This window comes from Canis lupus, chromosome 1 (genome assembly GCF_003254725.2).
Source record: "Canis lupus dingo isolate Sandy chromosome 1, ASM325472v2, whole genome shotgun sequence".
Classification (NCBI taxonomy): Eukaryota; Metazoa; Chordata; class Mammalia; order Carnivora; family Canidae; genus Canis; species Canis lupus.
This window is the reverse complement of record NC_064243.1, coordinates 58,411,548-58,431,833: the sequence shown is the minus strand read 5'-3', so window position 1 is coordinate 58,431,833 and position 20,286 is coordinate 58,411,548. Positions and strand designations below refer to the sequence as shown.

General features: G+C 40.9%; 1 long non-coding RNA gene across 2 annotated transcripts; it reads left to right on the top strand.

Annotated features, from left to right (window-relative positions):
• The first annotated feature begins 8,226 nt into the window (after nt 1–8,226).
• Nucleotides 8,227–16,481, top strand: LOC112644476 (uncharacterized). Of its 2 annotated transcripts, none has more exons than XR_004808534.2 (2): nt 8,227–8,634; nt 14,932–16,481. It is a non-coding gene; the product is annotated as an uncharacterized LOC112644476 (long non-coding RNA). The 2 variants fall into 2 exon arrangements; XR_004808533.2 differs by lacking the exon at nt 14,932–16,481 and adding an exon at nt 13,977–14,742.
• The last annotated feature ends 3,805 nt before the right edge of the window (nt 16,482–20,286 follow it).

Here is a 20,286-nt window from a genome sequence, read left to right as displayed (position 1 = left end):
ATACTTTATAACACTAAAATTCATCTGTGAGAAAAGATCTGGGAATTTTTCATGGTGGACATGAGCTGGATTTATACAAGGATCAGCCTCTTTGTCCTCTCTCCTTTCCATTCATTCTCTTGATGTTTCATCCTCCTTGCAGACACTTTCCCAGAAGATGAACATGTGTATTTTAGGTGTCCTTGCCTTAATGTTACACTAGTTTATAAAAGTCTGTATCAATTCTAACTCAGAGCATCTGGGTAGCTTAGTTAGTTGAGTAGTTGACTCTTGACTTTAGCTCAGGTCATGATCTCAGGGTTGTGGGATTGAGCCTGCATCAGGCTACATTTGCAGCATGGAGTCTGCTTGAGGACTTGTCTCTGTCCCTCTCTCTCTTCCTCCCTCCCTCTGCTTGAGCATTCTCTCTCTAAAATAAATAAATAAATCTTTAAAGAAATCCTAAATAGAAAACCCAGAAATGGACCCTCAACTCAACGGTCAACTAATCTTTGACAAAGCAGGAAAGAATATCCAGTGGAAAGAAGACAGTCTCTTTAACAAGTGGTGTTGGGAAAATTGGACAGCCACCTGCAGAAGAGTGAACCTGGACCACTTTCTTACACTATACACAAAAATAAACCCCAAATGGATGAAAGACCTAAGTGTGAGACAAGGAATCCCTCACAATCCTAGAGGAGAACACAGGCAGCAACCTCTTTGACATTGGCCACAGCAACTTCTTGCTAGACATGTCTCCAAAGGCAAGAGAAACAAAAGCAAAAATGAACTATTGGGACTTCATCAGGATAAAAAGCTTTTGCACAACAAAGGAAATAGTCGACAAAACTAAAAGACAACGTACTGAGTGGGAGAAGACATTTGCAAATGTCTTATCAGTAAAGGGCTAGTATTCAAAACCTATAAATAACTTATCAAGCTCAATACCCCCAAAATAAGCAATCCAGTCAAAAAATGGGCAGAAGACATGAACAGACATTTCTCCAAAGAAGACATACAAATGGCCAACAGACATATGAAAAGATGGCCAACGTCACTCGGCATCAGGAAAAAACAAATCAAAACCACAATGAGATACTGCCTCACACTGGTCAGGATGGCTAAAATTAACAACTCAGGAAATGACAGACATTGGTGAGGATGCGGAGAAAGGGGAGCCCTCTTACACTGTTGGTAGGAATGCAAACTGGTGCAGCCACTCTGGAAAATAGTATGGAGGTTTCTCAAAAAGTTAAAAATAGAACCCAAGGAGACTAAATATTCACTTATAAAAGGAAATAGACATAGGGGAGTGGGAAAAGGACCCAAAATCTAGATCAGGAGGTTACCTGAATTTTGCCTCAGCAAAACTGGGCCAAGGGAAGCCCAGATAACTGGTTATTTTCGGGTATGCCTGTGGGTGTTTCTGGAAGAGCTTGGCATTTGATTTGGGGGGCTTTCCTGGGTCTCCAGCTTCCAGACTGCAGACTGTGGGACCACCCAGCTTTATAATTGTATGAGCCAGTTCTTCATTGGTTTTATTTCTTTGAAAAACCTAATATATCATCCAAGTTCCAGACTTTCCTATAGGATTGATGGAGGCTCTGTTGCTTTGCATGCCTCTATAGGAGATGCCTCTTAAGGACAGCTCCCCAAATAAACTTTTGTGTGCATCAAGCTCCATCTCTGTGTTAGTTTCCTGGGAAACTTGTGTGCAGTCTTTGTAGTCTATATAGTCTTTATGTGTGAATCTAAAGCCTAGCACACAGAACCTTTCACACACCCACCCACAGAATGTATTCCTTAGGCAAACAAAGATTATTCACAAATAATTATTATTCACAAATAATTTTTCACAAATGCATTATTTGCCGCACCCTACTTTGCTGTTCCACCCGCAGGGGGGCCGTGGAGAGAGGAGAGCCTGGGGGCTGGCATGTGTCTCTGAGAGTGTGTCAATCTGCATAAAAGTGTTCATTTTGAACTTTCTTTTTTTTTTAAAAAAATGTTAGTCCTATCTCTTCCCTCCTGCCTCCTTTAACATTTATTATTATGCAGTGAATATAAACAGAGACATAGGGTCAGGGACAGAGTGGAAATAGGCCAGAAATACATGGTTGGGTCAGAGGAGGGCTGTACTTTACACAGAGAGCATCCTATGGATTTCATTTCTGAATGGTTCCTGGTTTTACCTCCCTCCCTCCTTTCTTGTCATTTTCTCTGGCCTGTTGGAGTCCGCCCGCCTCGCCTATATTACTACGGTGCTTCTCTGGCTTATTTCCTGTCTCCTGTCTTATCCCTTCTAAACAAACGTCCATATTACAGCCCGGGATCTGCAGTGTAAATCTGACCTGTTATGCCACTTGTTTAAATCTCTGAGTGGCTGCCTCTGCTCCAAAGTTCATGCCTCCTTCCATAGGATGGAGATTGTCATTAGGAAACAGGGACTATGTTTGACAGGCTCCCTTGTTTCTGGGTGTGACCATGTGGTTAGCTCTTGCCAATGGAATGTTAGCAAAAATGATGTAGGTCATCTCCAGACCATGGGTTTGAAGAAGTCAGCGTGGTTTGTCATGCTCTCTTCTCATCCCTTTTGGCGGAAGCAAGGAAGACCCTGGGGTTGATGGAGCCACAGGACAGAAGGAGCCTGAGTTCCTGAATCACCATGTATAAGGGAGCTGCCCACTGACCAGAACCTTCTCCTTCAAATAATCATATGAGCAAGGAATAATTTTCTGTTAAGTGTAAGTATATATAAATATTTGAGGTCTAACTGGCACAGTAAGTAGCCTACCCAAATGAATAGACTACTTATTACTTATTTGATAAAATTTTAAACTCTGTAACATGGCTCACAAGGTCCTGAGTGATTTAGTTCCCTCTTGCTTCTTCAGCTTCATCATTGTGGTTAACATTATAGGCTCTAGAGTTTATCCACATGTGTCCATATTCTAGCTCTCTTACTAGGTGCTTGGGTAAGGCACTTACCTTCTCTGAGTCTCCATTTCCCCTCTAGAAGAAGGAGATCGCATTCGTCAAGAGTTCTGAAGGGTCTGAAATTTCACTCTGCTTGAAAGCCAGCCTGCCACACTTAAGTGGCAGGAGGCTCTGCTCAGAGAAAAAGGATGCTGTTACTCTCAGCGCAGCAGATGGTGTAGACTTCATGTCCGCATCATTTCCTCTTGTCCTCTTGTCACCAGGATCCCCCAGGTGACGGAGGGTGCAAGGCCAGATAGATGTTGCACAAACAGGGGGTTTGAATCATGGCTGGCAAACCCTGAGCTTGGGAATTCCAACTCTTTTTAGACGGGCCATGAGCACATCTGTCTGAACTTGGCTCAGGCAGGAAACAGTATCTTTATTATAACAGACAAAGAATGATTTAGTAATCTGTCTCCATCTTCCCAGAGCGAAGTGTCTCCCAACCACATTACCTCCTCAATGGGTCACTGGGAGGGCTGAATCGGGTACCACCTAGGATGGCTTGGCATGAGATAAATCTGGTACAAAATAGGCCTTCATCAATGAGCTGTTGTAATCATGTCCTCCTGTTTTACCTACTTCTCTGTGAAACATTCTGGGCTGCTTTCATTTGCTCCAACGTGCTATGCTTTCTTTTGCCTGTGGGCTTTTGACATTCTGGAATATTTGACCCCACCCCTCACCCCATTCCTGCTTCTTCTCTGCTCGGTGCTAACACAGTTCACTCACTCTCCAAGAATTCTTGGTCTTTGAACACTTAGCAACCCTAAGTGTTGACGTTGTTTAGATTTCTCAAACTCCCTTGGAATGTAAGCTCTGGGACATTAGAGGAAATACGGAGCGACAGAAAGTGGCTCTGGCTAGCTTAAGGAACAGCGAGAATTTATTGGAAGGTTTCTGAATTATCTTATGGAATCAAAGTTGGAACCGAACAGTCAGGAACACGGAAAGGGAAGGAACAGGTGAGTGTTTAGTGACCTCTGTAGCAGGAGCCTGCAGATAGATTACTAGACTCAGATCTTTGATCCCAGATTTCAGGTGTATCTTTTCCAAATTTCAAAGATCAGAAAGAGACTCAGAATTCAGCTTGGGTTAGGTGGTCACCCTGTATAAATCGGTTATGGTCAGTGGATGGAATTATATAAGACAGGCAATACTTTTGGGGATCATTCCCAATGTAGAGAGCAAACTGAGCCGGTCACCTCCAAGGACTGTCTACCACTGAGAATATGCCCAACGTGTACTTTATTCCTGACTCCAGTCTTGCCTCCCCCATTGCTATAGGACTACTGTAGTATTATTATCTTTTCCACACTCTGTCGTGTGACCCTGGGGCTGGGCCCCTGCAAACCACATTTCTGCTCTGCTAGGTGGATCCCTGTCAGGCCCTGGCAACGGGGGCACCAGAAGAAGCACCAAGGTTGGAGGCGGGAGAAGGGATTTGCTCCTTCCTGGCAGCTTCCTGTTTTTGTCAGCATGACTCCCCCGGCTTGCTTCTTCACCCCACAGTGGCAGTTCATTCTCTCAGCAGCTCTTGAGTCCGTTTGTAGTCTTTCCAACACTCCCAGAACTGGTCTCATCACGCCCCCTCAGAGACACTGGCAACAGCCAAGCAATGCCCCCAGCGGAGCATGGAGTTCCAGCCACATGGGCCCTCTTCTCTGAACTTGGAGACACCAACACTAGCTGAGCAGCAGCCCTCCTCAATGTTAGGGGGTCTGGTACCAGAGGGTCCCCCACCAAAGCCCAGAGACATCAGCACTGGTCAAACAGCAACCTCTTCTCAGAGTTTGGGCTTTCAGCCCCTGGAACCTCCCCTCTGAGCTCCTGGGCATCAGAACCAGCTGCTCAGCTGGTCACTCTTGCCACCAGGAGAGCTTCAGCTCTCAAGAGAGTTTTTGAGTTTCAACCCCATGGGGCCCCATCTCTACTCTCCTTCTAAAGCTTTTCATCTCAGCAACCCCAGCCTCTCTCTCTACACCTGATCCCCAGGGGTAACAGCTCCTTTCCTCGGTTTCTGCCCCTGTGATAATGTGTTGTTCTGTCCCCGACTTTTCATTTCCCTGGTCACTAATTCTTCACAGCATATCGTCTTTATTGTATAACTGGTGTGATTTCTGTTTTCTGACTACGCCCTGACTGATATAAGGGGTGATTTTCCTAAAATAGAAATCAGATCATGTTACTCCTTTGCTTAAAATGCTTCAGTGGTTACACCAATGTTTATAGCAACACTATTCCCAATGGCCAAAAGGTGGAAACAAATGTCCATCAGCTGATGAACTGGATAAACAAAATGTGGTGTATTCATCCATAATGGGTTATTAGTCAGCCTTAAAAAGGAATGAAATTCTGACACATGCTGCCACATAGAGGAACTTGGACAACACTATGCTACGTGAAATAAGCCAGACACAAAAGGACAAATATTGTATGAATCTACTTATATGATGTACCTACAATAGGCAAATTCATAGAGACAAAGTAGAATAGGGGTTACTAGGGGTTATGGGGTCAGGGGAAATAAGGAGTTGTTGTTTAGAGGGTACAGAGTTTCTGTTTGTGATGATGAAAAAATTCTAGAAATCAGTAGTGGTGATGATTGTCCAGCATTGTGAATATTCTCAATGCCACTGAATTCACTTAACTGTATCTTTAAAAATGGTTAAAATAGCAAATTTTATGTTATGTATATTTTATTACAGTGAAAAAAATCACCCAAATTGCTTCAGTGCTTCAATCACCCCCATTGACTAAACATTGGCGCAGTGAGGAAAAACATGCGTTGAACTTTCCTGAGGAAACTCCAGTTGTGGTGTTGCCTTGGCTTGTGCATTTGGCACTCATAATGGATGGGATACTGACTTTCATCCTAGAGGCACTGCTCCATATTTGGATGATATCTACTGCTACCACATGGGACATTGTCAGCTGGACCGATTTTTCTCTCTCCATTTGAGCAGTATTTTTAGGATCTCCCGAGATAACTTTGTTCAACGACTTCCCACCAGACAGGATATTTAATGCAATTATTTCTCTCTACATTGGCCTCAAACTGAACTTTAGCACAGACATTCTTATCAACTCACTTTAAAAAAATTTTTTTTTTATTGGAGTTCAATTTGCCAACATATAGCATAACATCCTCAACTCACTTTTGAATTCAAACTGGCCATTCATTTGGTGTTTCTCTTTCTTTGTCACATTATTAAAATCCTAAGTTCCTGTGGTCGAAAATCTCACCACAATATGCAGAAGTAGGAAGCACTAGAACAGTGTAAGTGAAATATCTCTAGCCTTGTGCTTTGCTTGCCTTCTAAGAGTTAACTTTAACATGAAGGATTTGGCACCACGGTGTGTCCTAACATCCTCAATTGACAGAAGGTAATAGGGTGATAATAGATAGATTCAGGCCAAGAAGATTTTCCTACTGTTATCAATTCAATTTCAGTGAAGGAAGTTTCAGTGGCAATCATATTGCTCCCACTCCTTCTCTATCAAGGAATGAGTACAATTTAGATAGTTTGCCTAAGAGTAAAATAATATCAACAAATGTAAAACCAGCCCAATACTCTCATTTTCTTGGCGAGGCACATCAAGATATGCTAGCGAGCTGTCAGAGGCTGTAAATCTAGCTAATCTCCCTTGTAGCGCTTTCTAATCTTTCTCTTCAGCTCAGAGAAGAACCATGTCCCCTGCTAATTCTATGTTAGGTTAATTGGATTGGCTGTGTAATATTCAATTGAGATTACCTCCATAAAATTTATTTGTAAATTTTATTCCTTAAGTAGTGACAGAGTGAGATAGTCCTTTTTTTTTTGGACTTACTGCAGCTAACATCCCCCTAAAGGTGAAAATATGTTTAAGGCATTTGGATTTATTAAGGAAAGAAAAATATAGTCACAAAACGGAAAAAGAAGAGAGAGAGAAAGAGACACAGAGAGAGGGAGGCAACAACATCACTTAGCTTCTAAAGTGAGGGTTGGATTTTGGATGACCTGTAAGGAAGCTACTTCCTGAATCTTTTCATCATAGACTCCTAGGGCCTCAAGACATGCTGAGTGGCGTGAATGACACAAAGGAGGGAGGAACTGCATTTTCAATACAGTATCCATAGCCGTTTCCAAGCTCCCCTCACACTGCATTAGATGACCTGCAGCAGACAATTAGAGGGACTCATGGAATGACTCTGGGGGAGGAGTTCCTGCATTATTCTCCAGCCCTGGGACACAGTGGCAGGGACTGTGTGACAGATCTGGTGTGGGGAGGGGCAATATGATTCCCTGCAGCAGCCCTGTTGCAATGGCTAGTGGATAGAAGTCCAGACACTGGAGCCAGCCTTTAGCTCCAGTAGGCAGTAAGGTCTTCAGAAGTCACATAGTCTTCTCTGCTTTCCTATCTATCCAGTGGGGATAAAAAATGCCTGCCTCATAGGATGATTTTGAGAATTTAATGAGATAATATATAATTAGGCTAGTGCCTACCATGTAAGAAGCATTCAATAATTGTTAACTTTTTTTTTTTTTACACTCTTCTCTCAAACCCAGAGTCTCAGGGGACTGGTGTTGGAGATGGCCATAAGTTGTCTCATGAGAAAGGAAAAGAGAGTGAGTGCTAAGAGAGTGAGTGCTGGGGCCTTGGAGAGAAGGATGAAGCACCACTCTCCCACCTAGGGATGGGCTGGTACTGGTCATTTAACCTATACAGAGAATGCTCATTTGCCAACTAATTTCTTTCTTTTTATTTTATTTTATTTTATTTTATTTTATTTTATTTTATTTTATTTTATTTTATTTATTTTTATTATTTATTCATGAGAGACACAGAGAGGTAGGGACATAGGCAGAGGGAGAAGCAGACTTCCCGCAGGAAGCCCGATGTGGACCCCATCCCAGGACCCCAGGATCCATGACCTGAGCCAAAGGCAGATGCTCAACCACTGAGCCACCCAGGTGCCCTTCATTTGCCAACAAATATCTATTTCTAAATCCTCAAGGCAATGGAATCTAATGTTTAAAATGTGATTAGAGCTGGTGTAGTTGAGCAAGGAAAAGCATCATGTTCCCCCTACTTGTGTAGGTGTGGTAATGGCATAGGGTAAGGGCTAATGGAACAGACTTTGGAGCTGAAGTGTCTAGCTGAATAACCAGCTCCACCAATTACTGGCCAAGTTCATTGGCAAGTTATACAACATCTCTATGCAATGGTTTCCTCTTCTGGGAAATGGGGATAATAATAGTATCTGCCTTGTCGTATTGTTATGATTATTAAGTGAGTTAATAACTGAAAGCAGCGCAAATGTTTTTATGGAATATAGTAAGTGCTATACCCACATCTATAGCTAAAGATTTTACAGCAGTCGTAATTTCCATGTGAATTTATTATCTGCAACTTCAGATCTTTAGAGGAGTTTAGGTTGGAAGTATTCCCCAGTGCGGCAGTATTTCTGAATAACCTTGAGTTTGGATTTCTGATTCTAGAACTATGTACACAGTGAGTGTATGTGATTCACCGGTGACTGTTTAATGTGTTTCCCAAAGAGGGAAATCGAAAGAGAGGAAGAAGGGAGAGGCAACTCTGCCTAGTGAAAATGAACCAGATGGTTAGAGAGATGCATAAAACACTTTCAGGAGGCAGGAAAGAGGAAAATGATCAGAAGAGGATCAATAAAAGGTAAGATGAGTACCAAAGCTGGGCAAGGGGACTATTTGGTGAAGTGGCTTAAACCAGTTTGGGATGCTGGGAGACAGAGTTGCTAATAAGATGGTAGCATACGCAGCAAGGCATACGCTTGCCCCCTCTCCCACTCCTCCCTCCCGTGATGCCTTTATATTTTTAGGCTGTGGGGTTGGAATGATGAATGCCCAAGTGGAAATAATGTTGGAAGGAGATTTTTCTTGGCAAAATGGCAGTAAGGGCTGCCAAGTATTTTCTAAGATGTAAACAAATCATCCTCCTTCATCAGGGAAAGATTAACACATATTATTCCCGAGTCAATGTGGGATTTTCACCTTCTGCAATTTGCAATTTGAATTCTACCCATCATCATGGGTTTTTACAACCTCCTGTGCATTAAGCACTCCATTGCTCTGAGAAATCATTGGTGTTCCAGCTGCTAGAATCAAATAATCAGGCACAAGTCAGGAAATAAAAATTTTCTACTCAAGATAAGCAAGTTATGGGGTACAGTGGCAATGGTACCAACTTGGGATTTGAGTTTTCTCCTGGTTAGGCCACCAACTACTCCTCTGTGTATCTCTACTTTCGTAGTTCTAGGAGAGGAGTATGGGATTAAGTGATATTTAAGATTTCTTCTGGCTCTGAATCCTATGATCTGTGTGATTCTAGGCTACTCTGGGCAGAAAGTAGCTTTGTCTTTATATTCATGATACAAACTTTCCAGAATTTCAGAACATTCCTCTCCCATTTTTTGGAATGTCCCTTTCTCCCAAGGTCACACTGTGAAAACTTTTACTATGCTTCTAGAAGCTTATGGCTTGGAGCCCCTGGATGGCTCAGTGGGTGCAGTGTGTGACTCTGGATCTCGGGGTTGTGAGCTTGAGCCCCAAGTTAAGTGTAATTGCTTTAAAACATGTAAAGAAAATCTTTACAAGCTCATGGCTTTCCCCTAAGGTATATGGATTCTCCCTCCCACCAGACCTTGTAGGCTTGCTATCTTCTAGAATGTACCCTTTTTGTCTGTCTTCATTTCTCTTCTTAACTTTATCCTCAACCCAAATTTACCTGTTTTGCAGCTCCCTTCCCCAGAGCCACATTCTTAGGAAGATAGCTTTAAAAATTATGCATTCAAAAAATATTCCTCTCTTTTTGGATAAGATATTTGCCTTTTACTATGGGCATAACTCAAAGGAATGGTAGGAAGTTCAGTTAGCACAAATGATGGAGGGATACTTACCAGAACCTTCAGGAATCCCAAATCACACTCATAAGCAACTGCCTACATGTAAAGTCTACTTATATCTTCAAGAAACACAATTCAAGAAACATATCAAACCAGATGTATGCATTTTATTATTGTAGACCCTGATGGGACCTACAATTTATCACAAAGATAAATAAGACAGTTATTTCCTTTAAGAAGCTTCAGATTTAGTAGAACTAGAGAGTCTTTTTTTCTAATCCTAACAGATGGCTTTAAAGATATTTTATTGTGGTAAAATAAACATAACATTTAACATTTTAACCATTTTCAAGTATCAATTTAGTAACATTTAGTCATATTGTTGTGATAAGATTTTTATCTAAAATAACTTACAAATTGAGAGCCGTAAGTTTGAGTGTATATATAAGTAAGTTATAGTTTGCACGTTGGAGAACTTACCTTCTAGGTGTGACCTAGCTGAACATATAATCAGTCAAGAATTTTAAGGCAGTCTACTTGTCTTCCTTCCTTCCTTTTTTCCTTTTCTTCCTTCTTTCCCTCCTTCCATTTCCATTCTGTTTCTAAAATGATCTAAAGTGAATTACAGAATATATATAATACAGCAGGCTGAAATAAATGAAAATTTGTCAGGTTGCCTAAGGATAGGAAAATGAGGTGGAGCCCTGTGAGGTTAGTACAGAAAAATACATGCCTTGGAGTCCTATAAACATGTTAGACAGAGGCTTCAAATTTTATTCTAACCCACCCAGAGCCAGGTTACCAGAGAAATTTAAACAATTACAAGATTTAGAGTATCCTGTCTGTGACATAAACAAAAAAAAAAAAAAAAATAGGTGCTCCAGAGCACACAGCTTTTCTTGACACTGAGATCAGAAAGTTCTCCTTTGGCCTGTAATTGAGACGATATGTGTGGTTTAATGAACAACAGCCATCTGGACAGCTATACAGTAATGAATCATTATGAACTGTCTCTTATTAATAACCTTCAAGAAATACTAATGTGCATAGCCTGAAAGATCAGTTCAGTAAAAATAGTGTGGTTCCATGGATTACTACTCAGCCATCAAAAAAAAAAAAAAAAAAAGAAATCTTGCCATTTGCAATGACATGGATGGAACTAGAGAATGTTATGCTAAGTGAAATAAGTCAAGTAGAGAAAGACAGTTATTATATGATCTCATTCATGTGGAATTTAAGAAATAAAACAGAGGATCATTGGGGAAGAGAGGAAAAAATAAAACAAAATGAAATCAGAGAGGGAGACAAATCATAAGAGACTCTTAATCATGGGAAACAAACTGAGGGTCACTGGAGGGGATGGGGTACCTTGGGGATGGGCATTAAGGGCACTTGATGTAATGAGCACTGGGTGTTACATGCAACTGATGAATCACTAAACTCTATCTCTGAAACTATTAATACACTATATGCTGATTAATTGAATTCAAATAATCATAGGAAACCAGCTCAGGGTCTCTGGAGGAGAGGTAGGTAGGGGGATGGGGTGACTGGGTGATGGGCATTAAGGAGGGCATGTGATGTAATGAGCACTGGGTGTTATATAAGACTGATGAATCACTTCTACCTCTGAAACCAATAATACATTATGTGCTAATTAACTGAATTTAAATGAAATTAAAAAGTATATGCTAATTAACCAAATTTAAATAAAAAATTAAAAATAAAATAGAAAAAGAAAAAAACACAGAAGTGTGGTTCTGGTGCCCAGGTCTTTACTAGCCAGGCCAGTCCAAGGAGAGGTTTTAGAGGGCCTAGGATGAAGTAAGGCGAACTAAAATGTAGATATGCACAGTTGTTAAGGTGGCCTCACACCACTGGAGTATCAGGGAACATCCCAGATTGAATGCCTACAACCCAATGATTGCCATCTATTTACCTAAATATGTCTTAGAAATGTTAACATTGTCTACCTGTGTCTGCGTCGTGCGAAAAGTAAGAAAGTATTGTTTAGGACTTTAGTTTGTGATGGTGAAGCCCTAAGAGACTGCTCAGCTCTGTTTATGGAAGTGGGAAGGCCTAGTGGTGTGATGTACTCTTTTTACAGTGATGTTAAGCATAAGCTAAAAGGAGAACCAGATCATATGGCTTTATAACTCAATGGAAGTATTTATCTAATCTATTTCTTCCAACCTGCACCTCAATATAAGTGCTATTTAAAGTTCCAGAAGACAGAAATGACCAGAGTCTCTATAGAACCCATAAAGATTAGCTCATTTGTTATGATTTTTGGCTGTCGAAATTCGGGTGTGGGGAACTCCCTCACTGTGTGAGTACTGGTGGGTGACAGGAACCATTGGAGAATCCATGAGTTTGGAGAGCTCCATTCTTTCCTTGCACATGATTTGGCTAAGTGTACATTCACACGTTAATATCTTAAATTCATGTTGTAGAGTTTAATGTATTTTAATAGCAAACTTACAGGAACAGCACAGAAGACAGACAACATTAAAAACATGTACTTGCACGTAGGACAACTCAGAAAAGTATAGTGCGTGGATGGAATCTATCGTATGATAAAAATGCTACAAACACCATTTAGTTGCCATCAACAAGAAATTTTCTTGTCTTAAAAAAATCCAAATGCTGGCATTGTTCAGAAAACTTAACAGGTTTATTTATAATTATTATAAAGTTGAACTGCTGAAATGTGTCCACTGAAACATTTTGACTTACATGAATGCTTTATGTTCCTGCATTTATATTAAAAATGCACACATATGAAAATGGAAAAACTGCCAATAGCTGATTTCTGTCCCCTGTTTTTCCACTTGCAATCATATATTCAAGTACCTTTTGATTCCATGGAGAAAATATATCTAATGTTGAGAACTACCAATAACAGGAAGAAAAGAAATTTTTTTAAAAGAATGCAATCTTTTCCATCACAATGGATTCTTAAGCATGTTTGCCACTGATGTGGCGTGCTAGCTGGATGTCTTTTGGCTTAATTGTTACAGGTTTGGCACGAACAGCACACTGGTTGATGTCTTCAAAGAGGCCCATCAGATAGGCCTCGCTTGCCCCCTGCAAATCAAACTTTAAATCTAAGTATGTGGTATGTAGATGGAGGGAGCATAAGATTTGGTTCTCAAGAGTTGTGTTGGTGGTGAGCAGCATTGTCTGTAACTGGTGACAGTGTCCAGTGGCGGCTGAGTCAAGGGGCCAGAGAAGCAATGACAGCAGTAGCTGCTTTCTGACAATGTCTTTATCTTGGGGTTTCCCTGTTTTACAAGCCTACTTCTCCAGCTTTCTTATTGAGCTTCTGAGTTACCTAATTTTTCCCCCCAATAAATCCTTTTTTGCTTAAAGGAGCCAGGTTATAATAAAGAATCCTGAGGCTATAGGCCAAAACTGACTCTTCTTTGTGGACTAAAACCTAAGGAAAAGGTTACTTTAGTCTGGACCAACTTCTCCAGAAAGTGATACAGAGGTCAGCCATGATCCAGGAGTTTGTACCAAACTACTCTTGCCGGTCATACCACACAGGCCAGAGATATCTAATCTTTGTAACAGGGCAAGGGACATTTGAGATAGAACATTTAGTTAGCCAGTAGGTCTTTAATTTATGGACCTTCAGAAAATTGGATATCTTCTACTCTGTATATAATTTGAGAGGCCCACATTAGTAGAGCTGATAGAGGCAGAACAAATGATCAAAATCAGAGTCCACATTGACAGTGGTCCTTGAACACCTTTCAGGGGCAGAAACTTGTCCTCCAGGAGATTACACTTAGCTTGAGTTTACTAATCAAGTAGAAAATCCTGGACTAGAAACCAAGCATCTGAAGACTCTGATGGCATTCGAGACATGCTATCCACAAAATATGGCACCTTGGCATAGTGGATATTTCAAGCTGAAGGAATTTGAGAAATGGCTTGTGCAGGAAGTGTTTTGTGACCTTTGCCTGAAGCAAGTCACAAAACCCTCATGTGAGAAATACTCTTCACTTATCATGAAACATAATATTAAAAATACTCAGCTTGAGCTGTTTCTTTGGGTCTTTATTTCCTTTTGAAGTTTTCTGTGTCATGTAAAATTTATATTAAATACATTTGTATGTTTTTTTCTCTTGTTAATCTTTTGTTACAGGGGTCCCAGTCAAGAACATAGACGGGTAAAGAAAAAAGATACTTCTCCTCCTCTGAAAATCATAGCATCTATGCTAGTTGGTCTTAATTTGTGAAGCTGACTGGACAATCCTACCAAATATAAACTTAGGCCTGAACTTCTAGGAACTTACATGCAATCTTTACAAAGATGGCTGTGGCTGTGACTCCAGCCGGAGACTCCACTTTCACGTGGTCCTCTCCTTTGCCCTCTCCTCTTCTGTCTCCTGTGAGGACATTTGTCATTGGATGTAGGGCCTACTTGGGTAGCCCAGGATAACTGCATCTCAAGATCCTTCATTTTGTTACATCTGCGAAGACCCTTTCTCCCAATAAGTTCACATTCACAGGTCATGGGTGAATGTATCTTTTGGAGGGGCTCCTAGTCCACTCACTACTACACCATTTGGTCCCACAGGCCCAGGCTTCCATGTGAGCACAGGATGCTGTCTGTTGGCATTTATGCTGGCCTGAGAACTGCCTGGAGCTGGTGTTGGCTATTTGGGATCAAACAGTAGTTTGGTGGCTACTGGAGGTGGCTCTTCTCCCTCTCCACGGTCCCCACTGCCAGGAAGGGACAGAGCCTTGGAAGCTGGTAGCTCATCCTGCCTTCATCCCCAGTGGAGGCTTTTCATTCTCAACTCCCTACATGGTAAAACAGAAGGGAAAGCTCCTATGTCCTTATTTTCTAAAGGCTCCCATTCCTGTTTTATTTACAGCATTAAAAATAAATTTCTGTTAGCTTTTTATTTCTATGGTTGTTTATTTTAGAGGTTCTTCATATTTATGCACAGAAGGAAATTCTTTCAGTATCTCAAGCATTTTAGAATTTAATGCCAACCTACCACTATTATTTTGTTTTCCATTATTTATGAGCCCAATCCCTTTTTGACTTTTAGGCATGGTGTTACCTGGCTCTGTTTCTCCTCTGTCCCCAGGTCATATTTTTTCTTTACCTTGGAAGTAACTCTTAAAGGAGATTGACTATAATGTGCACCGACATTCATTTTTTTTCCAGAGGAAATTGCAATATCTGATGTCTTAATATGCAATATGAAGTGTTCCTTCAAGTATTCTCTCAAGAGGCAGAAAAGGATGAGGAAATTACAGACAGCTCTTGACTGCAGACCGCCCGTGTGCATTTCCTGATCTCTAGAAGCTGTCAGGGGTGAGCTGAAGAAGGGAGAGGAATCAAAACCCGAATCAGCCAACTTTGCTGCTTACTAGACTCTCTGGAAAAATATCTTGGGAGGGAAAGCCTGGAGTTATTGACTAACATGAAATGTTTAGTGTTTCACTCCTTCTGAACAATTCACATCCCATATCTCAGATGACAGAAAGTGAAGCATCACTTTGATATTCTAATTTTGAAAATTCTTGAAGGATCCCAAAGTCAGAACATGAGGACATTATGAAGGATATTTGAAATGATGAATGGGTTGCCCATTATTTATCTCCACGCATTCCTGTTTTCCTGACATTCATTACTTTTCCTTTAATTCTGGGAGATGATTATCTCCTGGCATGATGCCAGAGTCTCTGGGAGTAAAAACTGATGAATCACATGGCAATGAAAATGCTTTTCAAAATTTGTATTTTTGAATGTTTATTAACTATTTTGCAGAATCTTGTTTTCCATGTAAAGGGTGTGTTTATTTCATAATGAAAGTCAAGCTGACATCTCTTTTCACTGGTTTTCATCAGCACTGCTAGAAGGTAATCAAATTTGGTTCATAAAACTAGGAAATCTTGTTTCTTTGAGTTTTTCCCAGACTTTGTCACGTAGGGAAAAGATTCAGTCCCAGCCTACTTGATCTCAAACCTCTTATGGCAGGACTGTAATAATTGGTCTTTAGCACAAAAGACTCTTTGTGTTTCAGTCATTATTGTTTCCAGAAAGTATATTGTGTTGAATATCAAGAGCATCTGGAAAGAGCTATTATTAAATAAGGAAATTTCATATGCTGTTCAGGAAAGACCTTTATCATTTCAGTTAAATTTTGCATTTTTTATTTGAAAATAAATTGCAAGTTCGTTACTGACAGGGTTCAGAACATGTTACCTCAAAATATGGCACCTTGATATATTGAATATTTTAAGCTGAAGAAGTTTGAGAAAAGGTCAGAAGCAGTAAAGTCTCTCTGACCTTCACCTGCCCTTTCCCCCTGAAGTAGTTTGCAAGACTCTCACGTGAGAAGTGCCCTCGCTGTACGTGGAAGAAAGGAGCAGCCTTGTCTCTCAGATTGAGGGAAAAGGATCCAAATAAACAAGCCTTACTGAATTCCTCCCACTTATTACGTTTAGTTTATACCTAATTTATTCTATCCTTTTCTCCATGACTGTCCACTCTTCATCTAACCTGGCATGAAAACACTCAGGTGTAACCATTTTTTTGACTCTTCATTTCTTTAAGGAGGCTCCTGTGTCACATAAAACTTATTTTTTTAAAACTTATATTAAATAAATTTGCATACTTTTCTCTTGTTAACCTGTCTTTGTCTGCTTAACTTTCACACCCAGCCAGGGTTCATAAGGGAGTCAAGAAAAACTCTTTCTTCCCCTACAATATCAAGGGTGAGTTCATGTTTTATTAAACCAAAGCTTAGAGTCCACTGCCACCAGGCCCCAAATAAATAATTTTCTGATTTTCTTTTATTTTGGTGTCTAATTTTCTAGCTGAATAATTTATTTAAGAGAAAAGATTCATTATTGTTGTCTTACTTCATATTTTTTACACAGGAATTTTTACCTTCTCTAAGGATTCTTTTTTTGCCCATATTTAGATAAATGGCCATGAGTCTTCCCAGGTCCAAAGTCACTCATATACCTCCCTCCCCCATATATTTGTGAAGGGACTGAATTTTTTTTTTTTAAGATTTCATTTATTTATTTGAGAGAGAGAGAGAGTGAGTGAATGAGATAAAGAAAGAGAGAGAATCTAAAGCAGACTCCGAACTGAGTATAGCCCAACTTGGGGCTTGATCTTATTGAATCAGAAACTCTAGGAGTGGATTCTGACAACCTTTTTTTTTTTTTTTTTTTTTTTGATTTTATTTATTTGAGAGAGGCAGAGAGTGAGAAAGAGAGCAAGCAGGGGGACAGGCAGAGGGCAAGGAAGAGGGAGAGGGAGAGAATCCAAGCAGACTCTGTGCTGATCCCAGAGCCCAGTGCAGGGCTCAGTCTCACAACCTTGAGATCATTACCTGAGCCAAAACCAAGAGTTGGATGCTTAACCAGCTGAGCCACACAGGCCCTGGACTGAATATTTTTTAAAATGCTATTTACGTTTTTTTTTTTTTTAAGTGCTTGTTGGTGATTATATGCCTTGTTTTGTCTTTCAAAGATATTCAGGTGGTACTAGGAATATGAACACTATTCAAATTCTACCTTAAAGAGTCAGAGTCTTCTCAATGAATTCTCTTTCTCCTTAATCTGCTCAGAGCCAGTTTCTGTTGCTTCAAACAAAAATAACTATCTAATATTCCTTCCAGTCTTACAGAGTGGGTGCTCTAGTGGGGAATATGGTAATGAAACAAATACATTAAGAGGTTATTTTAAATAGCAGGAAGGCCATGAAGAAAACAAAAGCAGAGTAAGCCCCGAGGTGAGGCTAACGCCCTTTGGGGAGGTAGCATCTGAACTGAAACCAAATGAGATGCACCAGAGCTGTGCTGATTGAGGGGATGTGCATCCTAGGCCGATGATCACCGAGGCCTTACTCTGTCCGTGGGAGGAGGATGTGGTACCTGTGTGGTCAGTGAGTGAGAAGAGGGTAGAAAAAGTGCAGTTGTAAAGCTTCGTGGGATCCACATCTCATGAGACTGGAGAACTATGATAAGGCATTTGAATTTTATTCTAACATCCATGGGAAGAGATTGGAGGGGTTTGAGCAGGGAAATGACAAGATATAATGTACATTTTAGTATAGACCTTGCTGTGCAGAGACTGGGTTGTAGAGTGGTAGAAATGGGAGAGCAAGGTGGCAGTTCCCATAGTTCAGGATAGAGAGGAAGGTGGGCTGGACCAGGGTGGCCAAAACACTGGGCAAGTAGTCAGATTCAGAACACAAGCCATAGGATAAGACTGGCTGATGGATTGGATGTGGATGCTGATGGAGAGGATGAAATCGAGCATGAATCTGGGATGTTTGGCTCAAGTAACCAGATAGATGATGGTGCCCTTAAGTGAGGTGGGGAGGACTGGAGCAGAAGCAGATATGGGGGGAATCATGAGCTCTGCTTTGGAGAAGTTAGGTTTGAGAGGCCCAGTGGACGTCCAAGTAGAATTGTGGAGCAGGCAGGGAGAGGTCTGGGCTGGAGATACAAGTGTGCCATCGGCGTGAAGCAGTATCTAAAGCTATGATTACCGAGTGTTGATTAACGGACATGCAGAGGAGGAGCAGAGCCATGGAGAGCACCGATGTTTACAATCATGGAAGAGAAGGAGGATCGAGGAAATGACACCAAGAAGGAGTGGTCTATGAGGTACAGGAATGCCAGGTGAATGTGGTTCCATGAACTTTAGGGGAAAGAAGTGTTTCAAGAAGGAGGATGTGGTTGGCTGTGCCAAATGCTGCTGCAAAGCTAAGCAGCAGGCAGATAAAGCAATAATTGTAGGATGTGGCCTGGGTAAAATGTCTGTGTGGGGGAGGGCATGAGGAGGGACATTTGCTCCTTGGGCAGGTGGAAATGGAGCCTGCTGCAGAAGTCTGAGACATTGCCCCGACTGCATCTTCCTACTTCCAGAGCAAGTCAGAATTTCTCCTGTTGGCGGGTAGAATTATTTCTTTCCTTCAGGCCATCTGTTGCTGTGGGTACTGCACAAAAGAGAATCTGCTTGTCATTTCCCATAAAAACGATGAGCTATGAGTGTCATTGGCATTGGTTTCTTACTAACGTAATCATTACAATATAACTGTTTCTCTCTTTGGATACACAGTCACTTCATATCTCTCCCACATGCTTCTCATCACTCTATTTTTGAGTTCAGCTCCTCAAAGGTTTGGTCAACTAAATCCTTCTCTGAGGTATCATGAGACATCTTGTACAATCGTGTATTCTGACGTCTTTGGTGTCTGATACACCTGGATTTGAATCTTGGCCTCATAATCACTTGCTCGTTGTACAAACTTGGCCATTTTATGTAATCCATCTATGCCTCTATTCACTCCTCAAAATAACTAAAATACACTTTACACTTCATGCCATGGGCTTGTTTCAAGGATCAAATGAGACAATCGCTACAAGGCTCAGTGCCTAACACACAGTACAACAAATGACAGTGGTTGTAACTGTAGCTACATAGCAATCTGTAATAGATTCAAAGAAAATGCTTTGACTCTCCTAAAAATTCAGATGAATATGCTCTGAGATTGACAATGAGCAAAGAGTATCTAAAGGAAGAGACTTTGAGGTCTGATGGTCGTCGTTGAACTTCATCCTCCCCTTAAAGATTTAACACTAATTAGTGCAGCTCCACATCATCCCTGAGTGATGGGAGGGTCTCCATCCATTGCCAATTGTCAATATCAGAGGACCAGAGCTTGATTTAATCAAGAGAGCAACTGGAGATGCAAATGGAAAAGTTAGGTTTGGCATGTTCCAAGGCTTCATTTGTCCAGCTGAAAAGGTCATTCAGTGGAATCAAATCCTAAGTATAGTCCTAGCTGTGTTCAGGAAGGAGAAATGTAATCTGACTGTTCTGTTCTCAGGCACTCATCTCATTCTGAACCACATGTGCCATGGGATGGTGGACAAAGTCAATGTCTTTGGTCTTGTTAATAGTTGCCCTTGGGCCTCCCAGAAAAACCTTGAAGCCCTGAGTTCACAACTTTGCTGGAGATTGACAGGTGGAAGAAGATGTTCAAGTGATGAACATGAAGAGAAACAAATCCCTTTAAGGTAAAAATAGACATAGCTAGTAGATCAAGTTGCAAAGGAGTAGAAGTGGAAGATTTTTTGAATTTCCGATCCTGCAGAAAATTGTCATCTAGTGTACATAACTCAAATGGAACTTAATCTGTAAGCAAATAACTGAATGATAGTCTCGAATTCTCTCATGAAGGTAGGGTTTAGAATCTTCTGCAGTGAGTCCAAATAGGAGTATTATAACCAGTGTCCATGGCTAATATAAGGTGTCCTGGATAATTTCACTTGACTCGAATTCTCTTCTCACATCTTGACTTTGCCTCTGTGTGGGTGCATAGCTTTGCCAACACCTGTTTTACCACATTGACTGACCATGTGAGCTGAACTGAGTTAAGACTCTGGTCTACACCTGTCCATTTGCTGTAA